The sequence below is a fragment of the Mandrillus leucophaeus genome, unplaced genomic scaffold (genome assembly GCF_000951045.1).
Source record: "Mandrillus leucophaeus isolate KB7577 unplaced genomic scaffold, Mleu.le_1.0 Scaffold608, whole genome shotgun sequence".
NCBI classification, from domain to species: Eukaryota; Metazoa; Chordata; class Mammalia; order Primates; family Cercopithecidae; genus Mandrillus; species Mandrillus leucophaeus.
This window is the reverse complement of record NW_012106564.1, coordinates 2,025,717-2,037,794: the sequence shown is the minus strand read 5'-3', so window position 1 is coordinate 2,037,794 and position 12,078 is coordinate 2,025,717. Positions and strand designations below refer to the sequence as shown.

The window sequence follows — 12,078 nt, the reverse complement described above, 5'->3', positions numbered from 1 at the left end:
AAGTCACAATCACCCACAACTCCCTCTGCCAAAAAATGTCATGCAAAAACGGAAAATACTCCAATTCCCCTTTCCTCCCAGACTCTCTCGCTCTCTCTCTCTCTCTCTCTCTGTCTCTCTGCTATTCATTTTCTCCCCCACCTTTCCCCATCTGTGGTCTAGATCCCTTTCTCTATTTCTCGTTCCCTCTCTTTTTTCCCTTCTCCCTCTCTCCCTTTTCCACTCCTTCCTCCGTCGTGACCGCGCCCCCCCTCCCCCGCCCGGTCGTCTCTCCTCCGCCTCGCGGGCTCCCGTCTCTGCCCTCTCCTCCCCTCCCCAGAGAAGAGTGTCCAGCTCCTCCAGAGGCTGCCCGCCCGCCGCTCCTTCCCTGCCCACCTACTATGAGGAGCAGCTCCTCCCACCTGCCCATAAAAGCCAAGTGCATGTTACCAGCAGCGGATCACAGCCCTTCCCCGATCCTCTCCGTGGGAGCCCGCGAGCCTCTCTCCCTGATCTTACGTGCTCAAGGTAAGATAGCGCTTCTGCAGGCAGCTGACCTACCGGGGGTTGCTGTGGGGGAATAAGACACCGTCTGGCCAACGCGTTTGCTGTTTGGTTAGAGCTGATTCTTACGGATGCGCGATCCGCTGCTCCTTTAACTAGCAACTGGTTTGAAAACAAACTTCTGTTTGAATGGTAAAATAAAAGCTCCTTTAGGGAAGAAACAGCAGCATAAATATTGCGAAAACCTTTCTCTTTTTAATCACTTTTTCTCCTGTTGCTGACTGTTGCTGAGGTTAAAATGTATCTGTTTGGGGTGTTGTACTGACGTTTTTCATTGTACATATTTCACACATCAGTGGGGGCAAGGCAAACGTTGTCCCATTGTCAAAAATGTACTTTGAAAGAACACAGTTAACTTCCTAAAAATAGCACAGTCAAAAGGTCTGCTAACAATTTTGTGATGTTTTCCAAACCCCCAAGACAGCTTCTGTAGTCCTTTACAAAATATCTTTCCAGGTTTTAGCGCTTGGAAAAAATTATGTGAACGGGTGCCCTTTGCACAGGGACAGTGTAAGTAATCAGGTGGCTGGTAGATAGGAAAGAACAAATCCAAATTTACAAGCCAGGGTAGAATGTGCTCTCTCACCAGGCTATCTTTTCACGACATCCTAAAATGAGAATTGTGATGGAACTAAGAAAGTGTATAAAAGAACTTCATGAATTTCTGTACACACACCTAAACACAAAGCGTTTCAATATGTTTCACAGTAAGAGAATAATACAGGCCAGATTATACAATACTTCTGTGCACACCAGATGGTTGTAAAGAAAGATCAGCTAGAAAGGCTTTGGAAGTTTTAATCCTTTTTTCCACCCTTTTCCCCCCTCATTTAGTAAATTAAAACCTACCTGATTGGCATCCAATTGTCAGTGTTTAAACTACCCTCTTTAAAATAAAATGATCTCTTCTTATTCCTAAGGTAGAATAAATGTGCACCTGTGAAAAGAAAAACATACACCGCAGCCACTTCTGTAAAACCAGACACTTGGTCCATGAAGTTTGCCATCAAATTCTGTGGGTTGTGTGGGATGAAACTCTCTCATGTGGGAGAAAAAACCTCTTCAAATGTTTCCTCTGGGGAATTGCACAAGACCACTTAGAGAAGGCAAACCAAAACTGCCAGTCAGGAAACCAAACCACTCTTTTAGCCCTTAAGGTTCTTAAAGTAAGAAGAGAAATGAATTCTTTATTTTTTGTTTGTTTGTTTATATTATCTCATGTGGAAAGAAAAAACTCATCGAAGCTGTATAAAATTCTCCCCTATTAAGAAAACAAGACTCATTAGAAATTTAACTTAGGTCTTCCAAACCGTTTCTCCTTAGCTTTTGCATATCAAAAGTAATAAAAACATTTAAAAGATCTATTTGAGATGGAGAGGATTCAGTGCTGTTACTCAAATGCAAGAGTTATATGTAAAGTTTCAGTCATGTTAAATTTTTCTTCATTGGAAAAAAATATTGCAAGAAGTGCAGTTTCCTTTAAGCAAATGATATAAAATTACTATTGGCCAAGATAGTATGTGGCCTGAGCATATTAACATACCTTTTATCTCATGCCACAATGCAGACTGCTTGCTTTATATCTGATGTACATAGGTAATCAACCATGACAAGAGTACAGGTATGGGACAAGGCCAAATCAAGTTTGTGGCACATTCAAGTTAATTCTTCTTTTATGATAGTGCCTGACTCACATCCATTATCACAAGGATGAAAATACGCTGCTTCATTCTCCCGATCCCCTTGAGGGAAGTTATCTTTCCTTGGGGTGGAGGGGGAAATGCTCCCAGTTTAAATGAGCTTCCAGTTATTCCTAAGTTTGGGGATAAAAGTATTCTCCAAGGGTTTGCTTCTGCTTTCTCTGGCAATTAATGCACTGGACCAGCTATGAACCTTTTAGCAGTAACTGCCTTCCCTATGTCCTATCAAGTTCAAGCCCCTAAATAACTGAGTGAGATCATCTTAGTTTGCTCATGATCTAACGTTCCCAGGGGCAAAGCTATCCTTTCTCCATAGGGTACATACCAAGCAAGATGACACTGCTCTTCTTAAGCTTTTAGAAAAATCAATGTTGAAGTTTCATGTAGTCACCCCCAATCTCCCCTTCTGCGTAGGATGTGGATACTTCACGTGAGTCTCCTCTTTTTGCCATTATGTAGCTGCCTCTTGATCAAGTCCATGACTATACCCAACCAATGCATTGCAGCGGGCTTGGGAGGACTTCTTAATGTTTCTCAGAAAAGACAAGATGAGAAACTGCCCCTTTCACTAGAGACACACGAAGGGCACTCTACTGATTTTGAGGGCTTGCTGTTCCTACAGAAACATGCATTTTAGATGTTCTCCTAATGTCAAAATTATAAAATGATATCCTTTTCATGATCAGAAAACATATGCTACTTTATTCCTATTTGTGAAACAAAAATCAAGGAGAAGGGATTGGGGTGAAAAGGGACTTGAAAGAGAAGCTGGAGGAATCGCAGAAGTGCCCTAGGAGAAAAGCAAGGTTAGGAGCTCTGTTACGAAACATAACTTCCCCCAACCCTCATTTATGTGAATATGAGGGGATGGGGAAGAGTAAAAATCCATGTCTGCTCTTGTCTTTTTATTTGTTTGTTGTTTTTTAATCAATGAAAGTATAAGATCCAACTTTACTCTGCCCCTCTCCTTAGCCCTCCTTCTTTAACAGAAAAGAACAGCTTGGTTCTAATGATGAAAATGATTTCAGGTTTGCCCATATTTAAAAACCCACAGTAATTTGTGAGTCATAATTCTAAAAGCTATACTATGAGTAAAAAAAAAATCCTTAAAACATGTTTTTAACTAATGGATGGGTCATGTCTACAAAACCAACCCTAAGTCTCCTGAAAAGCGTAATGTTGAGTGCTTATTTGCAAGCTAAAAGTTAGAAACAGCAATTTACTCCTTATCCATGGTTACTCACTTTGGTATGGAAACTTGCAGAGAGATTGAGACACACTGTATTTCCTAAAACCTCTGGTCCTCCAAGTAACCCTCTGGGAGCTAGGTGTTTCTGCTTTGACCTGCTTCTCTTCAACCAGACCCCTATAAACATACATGTACATAAGTTAAAGAAGGTACAGATCTTGAAACTTGAGTGTATTCTTGTGAATGGTGCACTATTCTAACTATTGAGTGAAAAGAAAACCGAAAGGAGAGGAGAGGAGAATTAAGGGGAGAATGAATGCCCTTAGGAATTTAGAGAATCTTTCTTTTTAGCATTGTGTGAAAAGGATCTCTCAATCCCTAAAGCATCTAGGAATACACATTTTTTTTTTAAAGAACCTGTTCATAAGTTGTCACAAAACGCTAAGAATATAATGAAGAAGATCTTCCAGTGACCTGGCAGACCTGGTTACACCCCACAGTACTAAATTATAGCTCTACTAAACTCCCCCTTTCTAGAGAGATAAGGAGTGAGAAGTATGAGCATGAACCACATTTCAACACCAACAGAGCAAAGCTGCTAATCAGAGATCCCTCTATCACTTTAGTAACTGTGTTTGTTGTTTGAGGAAGAACGTTCTTCATAGTTTTTCCTCAAGCCGATTTGCAGGAATGGGGTTAAAGGGAGTCACACAAGGTTAGAATGTCTGTAAGCCTGGAGCCCTGTGTACTCAAATCCATGAAGCCATTGAAATTGCATCAGATCAAACTGGAGTGAATGAAACAAAAAGTGTTCACCAAAACGGATCATAATCAATTAAAATAAAAATAATGAATTCTAACTTCTCAATGTAGGATAAGAGCAAAAGCAACAACTTTAGCTGACTATGTAAAATATGAACACACACCTGACAATTCAGCTTCAGTGTCCTGTATTTATTTGGTGCTCACTTTCATTGTCCCTCCTGGACAACAAAAACTGACCCTTCTCGCCTTCAGCAAATCTTTCAGGATATGCAGATGCAGTCATATGTGACATCTCCTTTGTTCTTTCACTGGAAGAAATCTCTTTTTAATTCTCATAGAACAAGTTTCTAAAGAACCACTCATACTTGTGGTTTCTCTCATTATCAAAAATTTCCTCATACTTCTCTTAAATAGGATATAAATTTCCACCCTATCAAATGTAAAAGTTTCACATTTTTCTAAACTTTAATTCACATACCTAGAAGAAAGTAATTTAAAATTGCTACTTGCCTCCAACAGAGTATCTGAGATGAGGTTTCAAGATAAGCCGTTTTACTAATCCAGTACCTATTACAACTACTTGGAAATTAAAAAAACAAACCTTCGAGAATCACAAAAGGTAAAATACTGGAAAAGACCTTGGAGCTAATTGTAACTAAAAGTTAATTTTACAGGTGCAAAAAATCAGAAAGGTTAATGTCTTTCCCGAGGCCACCCAGATGAGTATAGCACACCCAAGGCTGGAGTTCATACAGCCAAAGTCTCCAACCCATGCTTAATCTTGAATAACTACAGTGTGGCTCCTCGTATAATGTGAATCTAAGGTGTCTTTGACTATGCTGAGCATTCTGTAGGCACTTAACATACAGGGCTCTCAGAAACCATAGCTTGGTAGAGGTTTGGACTACAGCTATACCTCCACTACCAAATGTCTAGGACACATTGATATAAATTCTTGTAAAGAGTGAAGTCAGTGGTCACCACCATCACATGGATGGTATGTTTTTTACCAGCCCAGGATATGGTACATAGTAGCTGCTCAGTAAATCTGTGTTGAGTGGGCGAGTGAATGGGGAAAAAAGCTAAGTATAAAATATCCATTTTCCTAAACTCCTTTCTTACTTGTAGAAAATATAGTCCATAAAACTACTTTCTACAAAGTAAGGGATTTACAAAGTAAATTTTACTTTGTAGAAAATAGAGTCTATATAGACATATAGTGACTCAGGTCTCAAATGTATTGAGTTTAAGATTCTCCCTTGCTTTGGGAAATATAGGAGAGTTCATTTTAACCTTAGCAATGGCTAAGCTATTTTCCTGTCTGTAGTGTTCTCACTAGTTCTTCCCACATTTACCTGAGTTCTAGAAACTATATTATTTTTTACAGGAGGCTTAAGATCTAGTTCCAATATTCATTTGAGGAACAAATGTATTAGGATGTGATGATTTACAGCGTAATTCTCCTCTTCTTCCACCCAACAGACAATGTGTTGCCAATTTAACCATTTTGTACCTTCCTCCGCCTTTAATGAGAGAAAGAGCAAAATACCCATAATGGATAATCAGGAAAAACATTAAGGGACACATCAGTCAGAATGTGTAGGTATGAGATTTGTTGTAACAGAGGGGAGAGGTGATCAAGGGACCAAGAGTATAGAGGCAGAATAGTGAAGCTAAGAGAGTTGATTCCTCTGAAACAGAAGAGGGAGAATCTCCAAGAGTTTTGAAGTGCTACAAGAGATTTTAATAGGATTGTCTAAAACCAGACCCTCTCAAATGCTTGTGAGATGACTTTCTGTTTGAGTCAGGGTTCTTTAAATACAACACTAATTGAAGCCTGGATCACACAGGTGTGAAAGCTTTACTATATCTATTAAAACTTCTTATCCTTTGATGGGACCTCAAGTGGGAAAAGGTGAAATGGGACCTCATTTCACCTCCTTTTAGACTTGACTCTGACCCAGGATAATAACTCCATGGAAGTCAAGTCATTGAAATGTTCACTGCTAAAATAACAGCACAATTATTGGTAACACATAAAGTCACTCCACCATAGAAAGTGATGAAGGCAGGAAAGAATATTCTTGTATTGTTTCTGTAAACAATTTACCCTGAATAAGCGGACAGATGTTAGCCCAGATGCTTCTTCACTTTCCTCTGAAGCGTGCCTGACAATTGTTTCCATATCTCCGAAATAGTAAGTGTGTTTATAAAATTGATTTATTATATGTTAAATTTAACACAGTCTATGGCTAAGCATGATTGTGAAAACATTCTTTTAAGTAAGTCTTTTTTGAAGACTGTCTCTCTTAAGCTTCCAATTGATGTGTTTACACCACAGGATATTTAGGCGTTGGATCATTTGATGTGCTGAGACTGAAGACAATTAATCACTTCATGTGCTACTTTTCCAACGCTAACTAAACAGGCCTGGGTGTGGGTGTCAGCTGTCAACCTCTCTAGGAAATAACATGCATCTAGCCTATTGGGGAGCTTCTCTAGTCCCCTCTGTTAGCTAGATAAAACAGCTGCTTTTTGGAAGTCTGGGCCAATGGCCTCCATAATTGAGGCTTCATGTTCTAAGGCAATTATAGCTAGTTTATGGCAGCAGAGGGGTTAAGTTGCAGCTGCCATCAGTTCAGTAGGAGGATTTCAAATATTACCAGCTGACTAAAGAGCACTGCAATGGGGCAGGTGGGAGGCATTTTCAAGCAATCATCCCATTGAGGATCTTCCTCCAACTAGCATGCTGTCTACACTCTGACGATAAGCCTAAACTTCATTCATAAATTCAGTGACGATTGTACATTATTGTATTTCTTTAAAGATCCACTTAGCGATTGCCCAGCCTTAAAGTCCAGGAGTCATGGTGTTGATCAGTGCTCTCAATCCAAACAAGCGGCTTCTTGTTAAATGGCAGATGTAAGATTAAAGCCAAAAAGTACATGAAGGGAGGCACTAGGGGGAGCTAAGAATTTGTGAGTTAGGTAGCCAAGATTGTTGAGGTTGGAAGAATGAGGAAAGAAAGGGGATCTGTGGCGAAAATATGCTATCGGATCCACAGGTCCTAATTTAAGGGCATGTCTAGTCCCTTTTCCAGCCCCCAGCTAATTACAATCCCCAGCTGCCCAAGTAGAGAGGGAGGTTGTTCACCAGTAGAGGGAGCCAGGGGCTGGGTGTCTCAATAGAAACAGATCTGTTCCCAGAAGGGGCCTTTAGATTTAAATTTTTCAGATCGAAGGCAGAGCAAAGTGTCCTTTACAACCAATGGCTAAAATGTATACCATAGTAATACATCACATTGTTAGTTTTCTTTAAAAAAAAAAAAATCCTAATTTAAGCCTCTAAGAATAAATCACCCACATTTCTGGCATTAGCAATGCCTGAAATGTCCAGGCTTGTGGAAGTTTATTTGAAAGAAAACTAAAACAATCTTAGAAAATGTTCTTTCCAAGGCTACCAAGAGCCAAGACTGAATCTAAATGCTCAGTTCAGTAATAAACAAAGCCTGGCAGCTGGGGGTCAGTGAGAGACAAGCGCAAAGTCTGAGGAAGCCTGCGGTGACTAGACCCTCCCTGTCAGCAGAGTAATGGGAAGGGAGCTGGGAGAAAAAAGACAGAAATGGGCCAAACAGGCTTCTCCAGCCCAGATGGCCCAGAACCTGCTCCCCTAAATCTGGGTCTCTCCAGGGAGCAGCCAGGGTCTTGCCTAGACTGAAGTGAATACCTTTCTGTTGAACATTTCCATTGCACAGCTGTGTGAGGATGGCTTGTTAAGACTTGAGATACTTGCATAATTCAGAACCCTTTGGGGGATAGAGATCAATTAGGACCATAAAAAAAAGAATCCTTGGCACACCAGAGGAGAGCTGCTTGCTTAGTAAAAATTATGACATTCACAGCAAAACAGCAATCCTCTAAGATCATTTTTTGTGTCCATAGAGATGAAGCTATGGAGTTGGTGTGCATGTGACTTGCAAATCACCAGAAAATCTTCAGTGTTTTAATTTCAAAAACACCTTGACTGTCTCTGGGGTAAGGAGCATATCACTGATCATCTCTGTGCCTTTATTTATTTATCTTAAGCAGAACAATTTTTAAATAACTACCTTCTTTGCCACTTAGAGACATGTGAGGTCTTGTCAAGTATTTTTCAGAAAGATACTAATTAAGCATGCATTTTATGGTTATTCATTTAGTATGGTAAATGGATTATACTTACAATACCTAGGAAGGGCTCAAAGTATTTATACAAAATCAGTAAAAATGGGATAAAATGTCAAATAGCCAGATAACCTTCCAAGATATAGCAAGAGTATTTTTGTTTCTTAGAATACAGAGGTCAGTCCCACATATCTCAAAAGGCCAAACAAGATCAAGGGTAAGTGGAAAGTAAAAAAACAAACAATAATTAGAAAATGGCTTAAAGAGTCTTAAAAGGCCTATATTCTTACCAGTCTAAATTTTGAGACTAGCCAAAGGGGAATTTCTCACATACAATACAGGGTTTCTGATCTAAAAACTCTATTTTAACTGGAGAAAGATAACTGTTTAATAATGACTTTTGTATAAAATATCTACATCCCTTGCTTCAATATTTTCCAAAGTGCATTTCAAAACATGACTACCTGGGATTGATCGATGTTTATACCAGAAAAGGTTCTGTGGTCAAATAAGTTTTAGAAACACTCAATGAAACAATATTAAACATTTTTATTCACTGCATGACTTTACAGAAATTTTTATATGCTATATATTTTTTCATCCTCCAAAGACATTACAATCAAGTGTTCCTTAAACATTTGACGACAGATCTACCCTGCCTGAGCGCATCTCCTGGGATTGATATTCTACGGAACAGCTTAAGAATAGTTTAAGAATCACTTCCTGCAGCATTATTTCAAGATCACTCAGAACATGGTATTTTCAGTCTGGCTAGTTGTTAAGTAATACATACTGAATGTCACTATAAGATATGTAGAGAGAATTCTAAAACCCAGGTGAAAAAGGAACAAAAGAAGTAGATAATATGCCTTTGTTCTATGGCTCAATTCTTTATTACAATAATAGCAGGAATGTCAGAATTATTCAAGCGTGTCTCTCTCTCATTCTCTCTCTCTTTCTCTTTCTCTCTCTCTCATATCTTCAACCTCCACTTCTACCCAAAAAATCTTTAGAATACTGGATAAACTGAAGTTGTCTCTTCGTTCTCGTCTCACTCTCTGAATACTATGTAGAGAAAAGTGGCCAAGAATGAGCAATAAGTTCAATAAACGAGGAGCCTAGATAATTCTTTGAACTAGCTCATCAGTCTCTGAGCTGTTAATTCCCTGCTTTATCTTTACTATCATTAACTAACCAAGATCATTGGCCAAATATTTTCTTTGAGCATTTGCTTTCTCACCATCAATAGGGAGCTAATTTCTGTAGGAAGAACACACTGATATTCTGGTGTAATTTACTGCATGAGGAATTATTTAGTTTATCTGTGACACTCAGACCTCCCACTCCATACAATTTACTATTTCTCTTAGGACATTACTCTGGGAATTATCTTTCCACTTCACAAAGTTAGTGCCTGGAGGTCAGTATTCCATAAGTGGCACAGTTGAGCACCCTCTCCTTTAAGAAAATAAGTAGCTCATAGTCATCTAAAGGAGAAGGGAGAAATTCAAACACATCATTAGTGGTTATAATAAAAAAAAACTATTTGTTATTTAACAGGACCAGACATTGTGCTAGTCCCATTATCTATATTCCCCATGTCAACCCTACAAGGAGGATATTATTATTCCCAGTTTCACAATGAGAAAAACTAAGCTTCCACTCCTTAAGCAACTTGCCCAGGGCCACACAACTAGGAAGAGGCAGAGCAGGTACTTCCATCCAGGTCACATGCCAAAGTCCACGGTCTTCCTGCCCGCCTGTGCTGCCTCTCATGATGTCTTGTCCTATCATAACAGGAAAAAAATAAAAATAAACTTCCTATGACAACGCCTCTGACTCATAAAGAAAGTGAGAAATTCTAGTGGCTCTGTTCCTAGACACTTCTTACTGGCTCTCTTTCTTGTTTTAATACAGTGATTTTAATTTTTTTCTTTTTTGTATTTTTTTTCTAAAAGCATGCTGTCATTTCAGAGCCAAAAAAGTAAGGACTGTGTAATTAGAAAAGCAAAAAACAAACAAACAAACAACAAAACAAAAAACATCATTTCTCCCTGGGGTAATTTTTAAGAGCTAAAAGTTAGTCCATAAACTCTCCCCAAATGAAGACAAGTTGCTTGGCAAAAATCCAGTAAAAAGAGTGACAGTCTAGCATGTCATTCTTAAGGCAATAGAAGTTTCCATGAATCTATGAGAAACACTAGAGCAAAGGCACCTCCACACATTAAATGAACTTGTATCTAGCTCCCCAGATTATTCTCTTTGGCACGACTTTTACCATAAACCATAGCCAGATGATGACAGTAAAGATGACTTAAATGTTTCCCCCAAGCCATGAGAGTCACCTAGGAAAATGTCTATGTTGTCTACACCTGCTGCTTAGCCTGCATAAAAGTGTATATAGAAATAAATATACCTCTGTTGTGGGGTGGAGGGAGCGGGGAGGGATAGCATTGGGAGATATGCCTGAGGTAAACAACGAGTTAATGGGTGCAGCACACCAACATGGCACATGTATACATATGTAACAAACCCGCACGTTGGGCACATGTACCCTAGAACTTAAAGTATAATAAAAAATTGTTTTAAGAAAAGGAAAAAAAAAAAAGAAACAAATACACCTCAAGCCCTTCCTTTATCCTGTGCCAAAGACAAAAATGGAAACAAAGCCTAGCTTTTTCCCCATGCTCACATTCTGCTATGCTTTTTGGCTTTTGTTCTTGATCTTCCCTCTCTGCTTGTAGTATTTCTCACTTAATCTACTAGATTCATTTATACTCCTCTTCCAAGAGTCAGATTAAGTAAGTATCTTCCCCTCCGTGAGAACATGCCTGAAACCAGCCTGACCCAAGCTGCCTCATGGATCTCTGACAGACTCCCTAGAACTCTGTACGGGCCCTGCCACTGTTGTCTCCATTCTATAATGGCATGAGTTTAATTTGGGTATCCATCTCCGTAAAGACCGTGAGCTCCCTGCAGAAAGATTTGTGTCTTATTTACCTCTGCACCCTCAGTGCTTGGCACATAATAAGGGCTTAATAAATGTGAAAAGAAAAGAAAAGAAATAGGGATGGGGGAATAAAATGAGGTGATGGTGAATAAAGAAGATTTTAATTGTGCTACTCTCTGTCCCCATAAATTGTTCTAAGAAGGGACAATTTGGCCTAAGTTCATTCTTGAAGCCTTGATATAATTGGGGTATATCCAGATATGGTAGAAAGTCCTTTCCATTCTGAAATATTCCTTGATGAAAATGAACATCTTAGAATAAAAGTTCTGAATAAAATTTAGAATATCCTGATTTCTTTAGGACTTCATGAAATGACCAACACTACCCCAGTCTTCCCTGTGGTTTTCTGAGAGAACCAAGAACTCAGCTTCCACATTCCACATCTCCCTTTCCTCCCCATCTCATAGCATAAATATGTGCTCTCTCTTGCTCACTCTCGCTCTCTCTCTCTCTCTCACACACACACACACAGTGTTACTGGGCTTTGACTCAACTCTGCAGCTAACCATGCAGCATAAGATGAATGCCTAATGGTATTCTAATGTTAGTATTGGTGCTCCATATACCAGGTTACACAAAGAAAAATTATTTTCCATGTGACCATTGTCCCAGGATTGTTAGTACCCTGCTCAAAAGGATTTAATGGCATTATGAAATGTAGAACAAACACTTCAGCTTGACAGTCGAGTCTCACAACCTATCTCACCC

General features: G+C 39.3%; 1 protein-coding gene across 3 annotated transcripts in view; it reads left to right on the top strand.

The window, feature by feature from the left end:
* The first annotated feature begins 317 nt into the window (after positions 1 to 317).
* COL8A1 (collagen, type VIII, alpha 1) overlaps positions 318 to 12,078 on the top strand; it is a 156,383-nt gene continuing 144,622 nt past the window's right edge. The window contains exon 1 of one of the 3 annotated variants that reach the window (XM_011999912.1): positions 318 to 507. The gene's annotated coding sequence lies outside the window, so the exon portion shown is untranslated. The remainder of the gene's footprint in view (positions 508 to 12,078) is intronic. The other 2 variants (XM_011999913.1, XM_011999911.1) reach the window with 2 other exon arrangements.